A 12,347-nucleotide genomic window follows, 5' to 3' on the forward strand; every position below is an offset into this window, starting at 1 on the left:
CTCTGGAGGGGGCTCTCTGACAAACCAGTGGCTTCCGGAGAGGACGACCAACCCAGGAGAAGCTATGGTCCTGTGTATGCATGCAGACCCCATCAGAGGCCCCATTCGGATCAAGTGGCTCCAACAAAGCACCATGATCCCTCACAGAGTCCTGGCACAACCCCATTGAAGACCACGGCATGGCTTCCAGCCCTTGAAATAACCAGCAGCATCCTGCCTCCAAGCACCTGAGGATGGGCTCCTGCCTGCCTCTCACCATCTCTAGGCAGGGGGCATGAGCCTTCCCTACTGACAGGTTTTGGGAAGCCATAAAGCACACACCACAAGGGACCATTCCCTCAGTTGGTGATCATACTCTGGCGCTAGGTGCACAGAGGTCTCTAGAGATGTTCCGCCTGGGGCCAAGGAAGAAAACACTGCCTCGATGTGCTCTCTGACTAGAATACAGCTCTAATGAAGGCATGTGAGTGCACCAGATGTGAGCCCATAAATTTGGGGCAGCAGCAGACATTCCTCCTTGGTAGGCAGGAGGTTGCCAAAAGACTACCCTGTACTGCCTGCTGTGAGGGCGGCCAGCCCATAGTTCAAAATTCTCTGGGGCCTATCAGTAGCAACCAAAAGAGCCACTCACTGTGGAACATTCTGGCTGTGGTGAGTCCATTCCAAGGCTTGGCCTGAAACACAAAATTCAAAGCAGAAAGGCTTAAGGAAAGACTCCACCCATGGCTTCAGAACATGTGGGCCCTGGCACTATGGAGCAGGATAGAAAACCAAAGGTGGCAACACATCTTGGATATGTGGAAGCCATCTACACTGGGAGGAGTCTCAAGGGATTTCCTCGAGCGAGAGGCTGCTCCAACACCCACACCCAAACCCACACACACACCCACACCCAGGGCTCTGCAATGGACCAAAAATGCAGGCCATCCTGCCCCTGGATCCCTCTGTTAGGCCTCAGCGTAATCCTATTGAGCATGATTTTTTGGTCATCAGCTCTCTTCAGGACCATATGAGTTCTCATCATCGACCCAACTGAGGCCCTCCTCACTCACCTGCGCCCTGCCACATGTGAAGGCTTACCTCAGATGCTTCCTGGAAAGAAGGATGCCTGAAGGGATGTGCCATTCTGTCGAATCCACGTGCTGGGCCAAGGCTCATGGTGATTGCCCTAGGGAACATAGGCCAAACACAGATCTTCATTTCTCTGGGGACGATGGCTGCCAAGAGGTGAGAAGGACAGCTGTGAGAACTCCAACTCCATGCTAGATGCATTGGGGCACGTGTGTGCCACACGCTCATGCATCGAATGATGCTACAAGAAATACCTGCAGCAATACATCCAGGAACATAGGGCCCAAATGTACCTCCACGCAGAGACAGGAACACATAGCTGAAACGCATACAAACAGCTCCCTACATAGCTTCCTTCCTGCCTCCCTTCCTCCAGAATGCTCTAGCTCCCTCCCCTTTGACCCTCGTCCTTGGCTCACTCCCTCCATCCATCCATACTTACAAAGATGAAGGCATGAGTGGACAGGTGGATCAATGCCATCTTATGTACCTTAATACTGTGTCAGGGGCAGATGAAATAACCAGTACGTATATGTCTCCCCAGGGAAGGACTAGCCTCATGGATCCTCCAGGCAGCACAAGGCCTGGCACCAGGTCTGCTTGGTGGGGAAAACACTGGGGGTGTTTCTGGGGGGAATGGAGACATTCCTCTGGGCCCGACCCTGGTGTGGGCAAGCGTGTGCTGGCCGATGTCACACTCGGCTTGTCCATGTGCACAACACCCAGACAATGAGGCCTTTATGTCCCACACAGTGGACATTCACAGGAGCTGGAGGGAGCTCTCTTGGTAGGCAGTGGCTCCCGTAGAGGAAGGCCAGCCCAAGAGATGCCACAGGCCTGTATCTGTATGCAGAACCCATGAAAGGGCCTGTCTGAGTAAACTGGCCTATCTGAGGGCCCATGATCCCTCACAGAGACCTGGGAAACCCCATTCCAGCAAGGGACCAGCCCTTCAGCTCTCACAAGAGCCAAGAGCATCTAGCTGCCAAGTCCCTGATGAAGGGTCCTTGTTGCCTCTCACCACCTCCAGGCCTGGCCCCACATCCTCCCAACCAACACTTCTTGGAAGTCACTCAAGCACACCCCACAACTGACCATAAGCTCAGTCCATCCTCGTGCTCTGCCTCGACATGCACAGAGATCTGCGTGGTTGCTCCCCAGGGCAACACGTCATGAAATGGTGCCTCCATGCTCAGTCTTACTACACTTCAGGTCAATCGAGTTGAATTTCAAGGCCCGCATTCCGATCTGGTGGATGGGGAGCCATGTCAAGCATTCCTCCTTGGGGACCACAGAGATTCCCAAACAGGGCCAATTTCTTCTGTGGCAGCATTCCCTACTGTGGCCCGTGCAAGGCCACCAAACAACAGCCATGCAGCTACGCCCTCCTCAGCCCACATCCCGGGACCACCCCTCCCCTTCAGGTCAACAGGGCCTCACGATGGACATGATAACGGGATGCCCAAGGGCTCTGCAAAGCCTTCATGGGGGAATGGACACCCAGAAGCCTTTTCTCCTCTGGAGGGGGCTCTCTGACAAACCAGTGGCTTCCGGAGAGGACGACCAACCCAGGAGAAGCTATGGTCCTGTGTATGCATGCAGACCCCATCAGAGGCCCCATTCGGATCAAGTGGCTCCAACAAAGCACCATGATCCCTCACAGAGTCCTGGCACAACCCCATTGAAGACCACGGCATGGCTTCCAGCCCTTGAAATAACCAGCAGCATCCTGCCTCCAAGCACCTGAGGATGGGCTCCTGCCTGCCTCTCACCATCTCTAGGCAGGGGGCATGAGCCTTCCCTACTGACAGGTTTTGGGAAGCCATAAAGCACACACCACAAGGGACCATTCCCTCAGTTGGTGATCATACTCTGGCGCTAGGTGCACAGAGGTCTCTAGAGATGTTCCGCCTGGGGCCAAGGAAGAAAACACTGCCTCGATGTGCTCTCTGACTAGAATACAGCTCTAATGAAGGCATGTGAGTGCACCAGATGTGAGCCCATAAATTTGGGGCAGCAGCAGACATTCCTCCTTGGTAGGCAGGAGGTTGCCAAAAGACTACCCTGTACTGCCTGCTGTGAGGGCGGCCAGCCCATAGTTCAAAATTCTCTGGGGCCTATCAGTAGCAACCAAAAGAGCCACTCACTGCGGAACATTCTGGCTGTGGTGAGTCCATTCCAAGGCTTGGCCTGAAACACAAAATTCAAAGCAGAAAGGCTTAAGGAAAGACTCCACCCATGGCTTCAGAACATGTGGGCCCTGGCACTATGGAGCAGGATAGAAAACCAAAGGTGGCAACACATCTTGGATATGTGGAAGCCATCTACACTGGGAGGAGTCTCAAGGGATTTCCTCGAGCGAGAGGCTGCTCCAACACCCACACCCAAACCCACAACCACACCCACACCCAGGGCTCTGCAATGGACCAAAAATGCAGGCCATCCTGCCCCTGGATCCCTCTGTTAGGCCTCAGCGTAATCCTATTGAGCATGATTTTTTGGTCATCAGCTCTCTTCAGGACCATATGAGTTCTCATCATCGACCCAACTGAGGCCCTCCTCACTCACCTGCGCCCTGCCACATGTGAAGGCTTACCTCAGATGCTTCCTGGAAAGAAGGATGCCTGAAGGGATGTGCCATTCTGTCGAATCCACGTGCTGGGCCAAGGCTCATGGTGATTGCCCTAGGGAACATAGGCCAAACACAGATCTTCATTTCTCTGGGGACGATGGCTGCCAAGAGGTGAGAAGGACAGCTGTGAGAACTCCAACTCCATGCTAGATGCATTGGGGCACGTGTGTGCCACACGCTCATGCATCGAATGATGCTACAAGAAATACCTGCAGCAATACATCCAGGAACATAGGGCCCAAATGTACCTCCACGCAGAGACAGGAACACATAGCTGAAACGCATACAAACAGCTCCCTACATAGCTTCCTTCCTGCCTCCCTTCCTCCAGAATGCTCTAGCTCCCTCCCCTTTGACCCTCGTCCTTGGCTCACTCCCTCCATCCATCCATACTTACAAAGATGAAGGCATGAGTGGACAGGTGGATCAATGCCATCTTATGTACCTTAATACTGTGTCAGGGGCAGATGAAATAACCAGTACGTATATGTCTCCCCAGGGAAGGACTAGCCTCATGGATCCTCCAGGCAGCACAAGGCCTGGCACCAGGTCTGCTTGGTGGGGAAAACACTGGGGGTGTTTCTGGGGGGAATGGAGACATTCCTCTGGGCCCGACCCTGGTGTGGGCAAGCGTGTGCTGGCCGATGTCACACTCGGCTTGTCCATGTGCACAACACCCAGACAATGAGGCCTTTATGTCCCACACAGTGGACATTCACAGGAGCTGGAGGGAGCTCTCTTGGTAGGCAGTGACTCCCGTAGAGGAAGGCCAGCCCAAGAGATGCCACAGGCCTGTATCTGTATGCAGAACCCATGAAAGGGCCTGTCTGAGTAAACTGGCCTATCTGAGGGCCCATGATCCCTCACAGAGACCTGGGAAACCCCATTCCAGCAAGGGACCAGCCCTTCAGCTCTCACAAGAGCCAAGAGCATCTAGCTGCCAAGTCCCTGATGAAGGGTCCTTGTTGCCTCTCACCACCTCCAGGCCTGGCCCCACATCCTCCCAACCAACACTTCTTGGAAGTCACTCAAGCACACCCCACAACTGACCATAAGCTCAGTCCATCCTCGTGCTCTGCCTCGACATGCACAGAGATCTGCGTGGTTGCTCCCCAGGGCAACACGTCATGAAATGGTGCCTCCATGGTCAGTCTTACTACACTTCAGGTCAATCGAGTTGAATTTCAAGGCCCGCATTCCGATCTGGTGGATGGGGAGCCATGTCAAGCATTCCTCCTTGGGGACCACAGAGATTCCCAAACAGGGCCAATTTCTTCTGTGGCAGCATTCCCTACTGTGGCCCGTGCAAGGCCACCAAACAACAGCCATGCAGCTACGCCCTCCTCAGCCCACATCCCGGGACCACCCCTCCCATTCAGGTCAACAGGGCCTCACGATGGACATGATAACGGGATGCCCAAGGGCTCTGCAAAGCCTTCATGGGGGAATGGACACCCAGAAGCCTTTTCTCCTCTGGAGGGGGCTCTCTGACAAACCAGTGGCTTCCGGAGAGGACGACCAACCCAGGAGAAGCTATGGTCCTGTGTATGCATGCAGACCCCATCAGAGGCCCCATTCGGATCAAGTGGCTCCAACAAAGCACCATGATCCCTCACAGAGTCCTGGCACAACCCCATTGAAGACCACGGCATGGCTTCCAGCCCTTGAAATAACCAGCAGCATCCTGCCTCCAAGCACCTGAGGATGGGCTCCTGCCTGCCTCTCACCATCTCTAGGCAGGGGGCATGAGCCTTCCCTACTGACAGGTTTTGGGAAGCCATAAAGCACACACCACAAGGGACCATTCCCTCAGTGGGTGATCATACTCTGGCGCTAGGTGCACAGAGGTCTCTAGAGATGTTCCGCCTGGGGCCAAGGAAGAAAACACTGCCTCGATGTGCTCTCTGACTAGAATACAGCTCTAATGAAGGCATGTGAGTGCACCAGATGTGAGCCCATAAATTTGGGGCAGCAGCAGACATTCCTCCTTGGTAGGCAGGAGGTTGCCAAAAGACTACCCTGTACTGCCTGCTGTGAGGGCGGCCAGCCCATAGTTCAAAATTCTCTGGGGCCTATCAGTAGCAACCAAAAGAGCCACTCACTGCGGAACATTCTGGCTGTGGTGAGTCCATTCCAAGGCTTGGCCTGAAACACAAAATTCAAAGCAGAAAGGCTTAAGGAAAGACTCCACCCATGGCTTCAGAACATGTGGGCCCTGGCACTATGGAGCAGGATAGAAAACCAAAGGTGGCAACACATCTTGGATATGTGGAAGCCATCTACACTGGGAGGAGTCTCAAGGGATTTCCTCGAGCGTGAGGCTGCTCCAACACCCACACCCAAACCCACAACCACACCCACACCCAGGGCTCTGCAATGGACCAAAAATGCAGGCCATCCTGCCCCTGGATCCCTCTGTTAGGCCTCAGCGTAATCCTATTGAGCATGATTTTTTGGTCATCAGCTCTCTTCAGGACCATATGAGTTCTCATCATCGACCCAACTGAGGCCCTCCTCACTCACCTGCGCCCTGCCACATGTGAAGGCTTACCTCAGATGCTTCCTGGAAAGAAGGATGCCTGAAGGGATGTGCCATTCTGTCGAATCCACGTGCTGGGCCAAGGCTCATGGTGATTGCCCTAGGGAACATAGGCCAAACACAGATCTTCATTTCTCTGGGGACGATGGCTGCCAAGAGGTGAGAAGGACAGCTGTGAGAACTCCAACTCCATGCTAGATGCATTGGGGCACGTGTGTGCCACACGCTCATGCATCGAATGATGCTACAAGAAATACCTGCAGCAATACATCCAGGAACATAGGGCCCAAATGTACCTCCACGCAGAGACAGGAACACATAGCTGAAACGCATACAAACAGCTCCCTACATAGCTTCCTTCCTGCCTCCCTTCCTCCAGAATGCTCTAGCTCCCTCCCCTTTGACCCTCGTCCTTGGCTCACTCCCTCCATCCATCCATACTTACAAAGATGAAGGCATGAGTGGACAGGTGGATCAATGCCATCTTATGTACCTTAATACTGTGTCAGGGGCAGATGAAATAACCAGTACGTATATGTCTCCCCAGGGAAGGACTAGCCTCATGGATCCTCCAGGCAGCACAAGGCCTGGCACCAGGTCTGCTTGGTGGGGAAAACACTGGGGGTGTTTCTGGGGGGAATGGAGACATTCCTCTGGGCCCGACCCTGGTGTGGGCAAGCGTGTGCTGGCCGATGTCACACTCGGCTTGTCCATGTGCACAACACCCAGACAATGAGGCCTTTATGTCCCACACAGTGGACATTCACAGGAGCTGGAGGGAGCTCTCTTGGTAGGCAGTGGCTCCCGTAGAGGAAGGCCAGCCCAAGAGATGCCACAGGCCTGTATCTGTATGCAGAACCCATGAAAGGGCCTGTCTGAGTAAACTGGCCTATCTGAGGGCCCATGATCCCTCACAGAGACCTGGGAAACCCCATTCCAGCAAGGGACCAGCCCTTCAGCTCTCACAAGAGCCAAGAGCATCTAGCTGCCAAGTCCCTGATGAAGGGTCCTTGTTGCCTCTCACCACCTCCAGGCCTGGCCCCACATCCTCCCAACCAACACTTCTTGGAAGTCACTCAAGCACACCCCACAACTGACCATAAGCTCAGTCCATCCTCGTGCTCTGCCTCGACATGCACAGAGATCTGCGTGGTTGCTCCCCAGGGCAACACGTCATGAAATGGTGCCTCCATGGTCAGTCTTACTACACTTCAGGTCAATCGAGTTGAATTTCAAGGCCCGCATTCCGATCTGGTGGATGGGGAGCCATGTCAAGCATTCCTCCTTGGGGACCACAGAGATTCCCAAACAGGGCCAATTTCTTCTGTGGCAGCATTCCCTACTGTGGCCCGTGCAAGGCCACCAAACAACAGCCATGCAGCTACGCCCTCCTCAGCCCACATCCCGGGACCACCCCTCCCATTCAGGTCAACAGGGCCTCACGATGGACATGATAACGGGATGCCCAAGGGCTCTGCAAAGCCTTCATGGGGGAATGGACACCCAGAAGCCTTTTCTCCTCTGGAGGGGGCTCTCTGACAAACCAGTGGCTTCCAGAGAGGACGACCAACCCAGGAGAAGCTATGGTCCTGTGTATGCATGCAGACCCCATCAGAGGCCCCATTCGGATCAAGTGGCTCCAACAAAGCACCATGATCCCTCACAGAGTCCTGGCACAACCCCATTGAAGACCACGGCATGGCTTCCAGCCCTTGAAATAACCAGCAGCATCCTGCCTCCAAGCACCTGAGGATGGGCTCCTGCCTGCCTCTCACCATCTCTAGGCAGGGGGCATGAGCCTTCCCTACTGACAGGTTTTGGGAAGCCATAAAGCACACACCACAAGGGACCATTCCCTCAGTTGGTGATCATACTCTGGCGCTAGGTGCACAGAGGTCTCTAGAGATGTTCCGCCTGGGGCCAAGGAAGAAAACACTGCCTCGATGTGCTCTCTGACTAGAATACAGCTCTAATGAAGGCATGTGAGTGCACCAGATGTGAGCCCATAAATTTGGGGCAGCAGCAGACATTCCTCCTTGGTAGGCAGGAGGTTGCCAAAAGACTACCCTGTACTGCCTGCTGTGAGGGCGGCCAGCCCATAGTTCAAAATTCTCTGGGGCCTATCAGTAGCAACCAAAAGAGCCACTCACTGCGGAACATTCTGGCTGTGGTGAGTCCATTCCAAGGCTTGGCCTGAAACACAAAATTCAAAGCAGAAAGGCTTAAGGAAAGACTCCACCCATGGCTTCAGAACATGTGGGCCCTGGCACTATGGAGCAGGATAGAAAACCAAAGGTGGCAACACATCTTGGATATGTGGAAGCCATCTACACTGGGAGGAGTCTCAAGGGATTTCCTCGAGCGAGAGGCTGCTCCAACACCCACACCCAAACCCACAACCACACCCACACCCAGGGCTCTGCAATGGACCAAAAATGCAGGCCATCCTGCCCCTGGATCCCTCTGTTAGGCCTCAGCGTAATCCTATTGAGCATGATTTTTTGGTCATCAGCTCTCTTCAGGACCATATGAGTTCTCATCATCGACCCAACTGAGGCCCTCCTCACTCACCTGCGCCCTGCCACATGTGAAGGCTTACCTCAGATGCTTCCTGGAAAGAAGGATGCCTGAAGGGATGTGCCATTCTGTCGAATCCACGTGCTGGGCCAAGGCTCATGGTGATTGCCCTAGGGAACATAGGCCAAACACAGATCTTCATTTCTCTGGGGACGATGGCTGCCAAGAGGTGAGAAGGACAGCTGTGAGAACTCCAACTCCATGCTAGATGCATTGGGGCACGTGTGTGCCACACGCTCATGCATCAAATGATGCTACAAGAAATACCTGCAGCAATACATCCAGGAACATAGGGCCCAAATGTACCTCCACGCAGAGACAGGAACACATAGCTGAAACGCATACAAACAGCTCCCTACATAGCTTCCTTCCTGCCTCCCTTCCTCCAGAATGCTCTAGCTCCCTCCCCTTTGACCCTCGTCCTTGGCTCACTCCCTCCATCCATCCATACTTACAAAGATGAAGGCATGAGTGGACAGGTGGATCAATGCCATCTTATGTACCTTAATACTGTGTCAGGGGCAGATGAAATAACCAGTACGTATATGTCTCCCCAGGGAAGGACTAGCCTCATGGATCCTCCAGGCAGCACAAGGCCTGGCACCAGGTCTGCTTGGTGGGGAAAACACTGGGGGTGTTTCTGGGGGGAATGGAGACATTCCTCTGGGCCCGACCCTGGTGTGGGCAAGCGTGTGCTGGCCGATGTCACACTCGGCTTGTCCATGTGCACAACACCCAGACAATGAGGCCTTTATGTCCCACACAGTGGACATTCACAGGAGCTGGAGGGAGCTCTCTTGGTAGGCAGTGACTCCCGTAGAGGAAGGCCAGCCCAAGAGATGCCACAGGCCTGTATCTGTATGCAGAACCCATGAAAGGGCCTGTCTGAGTAAACTGGCCTATCTGAGGGCCCATGATCCCTCACAGAGACCTGGGAAACCCCATTCCAGCAAGGGACCAGCCCTTCAGCTCTCACAAGAGCCAAGAGCATCTAGCTGCCAAGTCCCTGATGAAGGGTCCTTGTTGCCTCTCACCACCTCCAGGCCTGGCCCCACATCCTCCCAACCAACACTTCTTGGAAGTCACTCAAGCACACCCCACAACTGACCATAAGCTCAGTCCATCCTCGTGCTCTGCCTCGACATGCACAGAGATCTGCGTGGTTGCTCCCCAGGGCAACACGTCATGAAATGGTGCCTCCATGGTCAGTCTTACTACACTTCAGGTCAATCGAGTTGAATTTCAAGGCCCGCATTCCGATCTGGTGGATGGGGAGCCATGTCAAGCATTCCTCCTTGGGGACCACAGAGATTCCCAAACAGGGCCAATTTCTTCTGTGGCAGCATTCCCTACTGTGGCCCGTGCAAGGCCACCAAACAACAGCCATGCAGCTACGCCCTCCTCAGCCCACATCCCGGGACCACCCCTCCCCTTCAGGTCAACAGGGCCTCACGATGGACATGATAACGGGATGCCCAAGGGCTCTGCAAAGCCTTCATGGGGGAATGGACACCCAGAAGCCTTTTCTCCTCTGGAGGGGGCTCTCTGACAAACCAGTGGCTTCCAGAGAGGACGACCAACCCAGGAGAAGCTATGGTCCTGTGTATGCATGCAGACCCCATCAGAGGCCCCATTCGGATCAAGTGGCTCCAACAAAGCACCATGATCCCTCACAGAGTCCTGGCACAACCCCATTGAAGACCACGGCATGGCTTCCAGCCCTTGAAATAACCAGCAGCATCCTGCCTCCAAGCACCTGAGGATGGGCTCCTGCCTGCCTCTCACCATCTCTAGGCAGGGGGCATGAGCCTTCCCTACTGACAGGTTTTGGGAAGCCATAAAGCACACACCACAAGGGACCATTCCCTCAGTTGGTGATCATACTCTGGCGCTAGGTGCACAGAGGTCTCTAGAGATGTTCCGCCTGGGGCCAAGGAAGAAAACACTGCCTCGATGTGCTCTCTGACTAGAATACAGCTCTAATGAAGGCATGTGAGTGCACCAGATGTGAGCCCATAAATTTGGGGCAGCAGCAGACATTCCTCCTTGGTAGGCAGGAGGTTGCCAAAAGACTACCCTGTACTGCCTGCTGTGAGGGCAGCCAGCCCATAGTTCAAAATTCTCTGGGGCCTATCAGTAGCAACCAAAAGAGCCACTCACTGCGGAACATTCTGGCTGTGGTGAGTCCATTCCAAGGCTTGGCCTGAAACACAAAATTCAAAGCAGAAAGGCTTAAGGAAAGACTCCACCCATGGCTTCAGAACATGTGGGCCCTGGCACTATGGAGCAGGATAGAAAACCAAAGGTGGCAACACATCTTGGATATGTGGAAGCCATCTACACTGGGAGGAGTCTCAAGGGATTTCCTCGAGCGAGAGGCTGCTCCAACACCCACACCCAAACCCACAACCACACCCACACCCAGGGCTCTGCAATGGACCAAAAATGCAGGCCATCCTGCCCCTGGATCCCTCTGTTAGGCCTCAGCGTAATCCTATTGAGCATGATTTTTTGGTCATCAGCTCTCTTCAGGACCATATGAGTTCTCATCATCGACCCAACTGAGGCCCTCCTCACTCACCTGCGCCCTGCCACATGTGAAGGCTTACCTCAGATGCTTCCTGGAAAGAAGGATGCCTGAAGGGATGTGCCATTCTGTCGAATCCACGTGCTGGGCCAAGGCTCATGGTGATTGCCCTAGGGAACATAGGCCAAACACAGATCTTCATTTCTCTGGGGACGATGGCTGCCAAGAGGTGAGAAGGACAGCTGTGAGAACTCCAACTCCATGCTAGATGCATTGGGGGACGTGTGTGCCACACGCTCATGCATCGAATGATGCTACAAGAAATACCTGCAGCAATACATCCAGGAACATAGGGCCCAAATGTACCTCCACGCAGAGGCAGGAACACATAGCTGAAACACATACAAACAGATCCCTACATAGCTTCCTTCCTGCCTCCCTTCCTCCAGAATGCTCTAGCTCCCTCCCCTTTGACCCTCGTCCTTGGCTCACTCCCTCCATCCATCCATACTTACAAAGATGAAGGCATGAGTGGACAGGTGGATCAATGCCATCTTATGTACCTTAATACTGTGTCAGGGGCAGATGAAATAACCAGTACGTATATGTCTCCCCAGGGAAGGACTAGCCTCATGGATCCTCCAGGCAGCACAAGGCCTGGCACCAGGTCTGCTTGGTGGGGAAAACACTGGCGGTGTTTCTGGGGGGAATGGAGACATTCCTCTGGGCCCGACCCTGGTGTGGGCAAGCGTGTGCTGGCCGATGTCACACTCGGCTTGTCCATGTGCACAGCACCCAGACAATGAGGCCTTTATGTCCCACACAGTGGACATTCACAGGAGCTGGAGGGAGCTCTCTTGGTAGGCAGTGGCTCCCGTAGAGGAAGGCCAGCCCAAGAGATGCCACAGGCCTGTATCTGTATGCAGAACCCATGAAAGGGCCTGTCTGAGAAAACTGGCCTATCTGAGGGCCCATGATCCCTCACAGAGACCTGGGAAACC

General features: G+C 54.2%; 5 non-coding genes across 5 annotated transcripts; all 5 read right to left on the minus strand.

Annotated features, from left to right (window-relative positions):
- Positions 1–949: 949 nt before the first annotated feature.
- Positions 950–1,030, minus strand: LOC130847479 (small nucleolar RNA SNORD115). Its single transcript, XR_009052238.1, has one exon. It is a non-coding gene; the product is annotated as a small nucleolar RNA SNORD115 (small nucleolar RNA).
- Positions 1,031–3,536: 2,506 nt separating this feature from the next.
- Positions 3,537–3,617, minus strand: LOC130847480 (small nucleolar RNA SNORD115). The gene has a single exon (XR_009052239.1). It is a non-coding gene; the product is annotated as a small nucleolar RNA SNORD115 (small nucleolar RNA).
- Positions 3,618–6,123: 2,506 nt separating this feature from the next.
- LOC130847482 (small nucleolar RNA SNORD115) lies at positions 6,124–6,204 on the minus strand. Its single transcript, XR_009052240.1, has one exon. It is a non-coding gene; the product is annotated as a small nucleolar RNA SNORD115 (small nucleolar RNA).
- A 2,506-nt stretch (positions 6,205–8,710) lies between these two features.
- On the minus strand, positions 8,711–8,791 carry LOC130847483 (small nucleolar RNA SNORD115). Its single transcript, XR_009052241.1, has one exon. It is a non-coding gene; the product is annotated as a small nucleolar RNA SNORD115 (small nucleolar RNA).
- Positions 8,792–11,297: 2,506 nt separating this feature from the next.
- On the minus strand, positions 11,298–11,378 carry LOC130847484 (small nucleolar RNA SNORD115). Its single transcript, XR_009052242.1, has one exon. It is a non-coding gene; the product is annotated as a small nucleolar RNA SNORD115 (small nucleolar RNA).
- Between the last annotated feature and the right edge of the window lie 969 nt (positions 11,379–12,347).

Source organism: Hippopotamus amphibius, chromosome 2 (assembly GCF_030028045.1).
Source record: "Hippopotamus amphibius kiboko isolate mHipAmp2 chromosome 2, mHipAmp2.hap2, whole genome shotgun sequence".
Lineage (NCBI taxonomy): Eukaryota > Metazoa > Chordata > Mammalia > Artiodactyla > Hippopotamidae > Hippopotamus > Hippopotamus amphibius.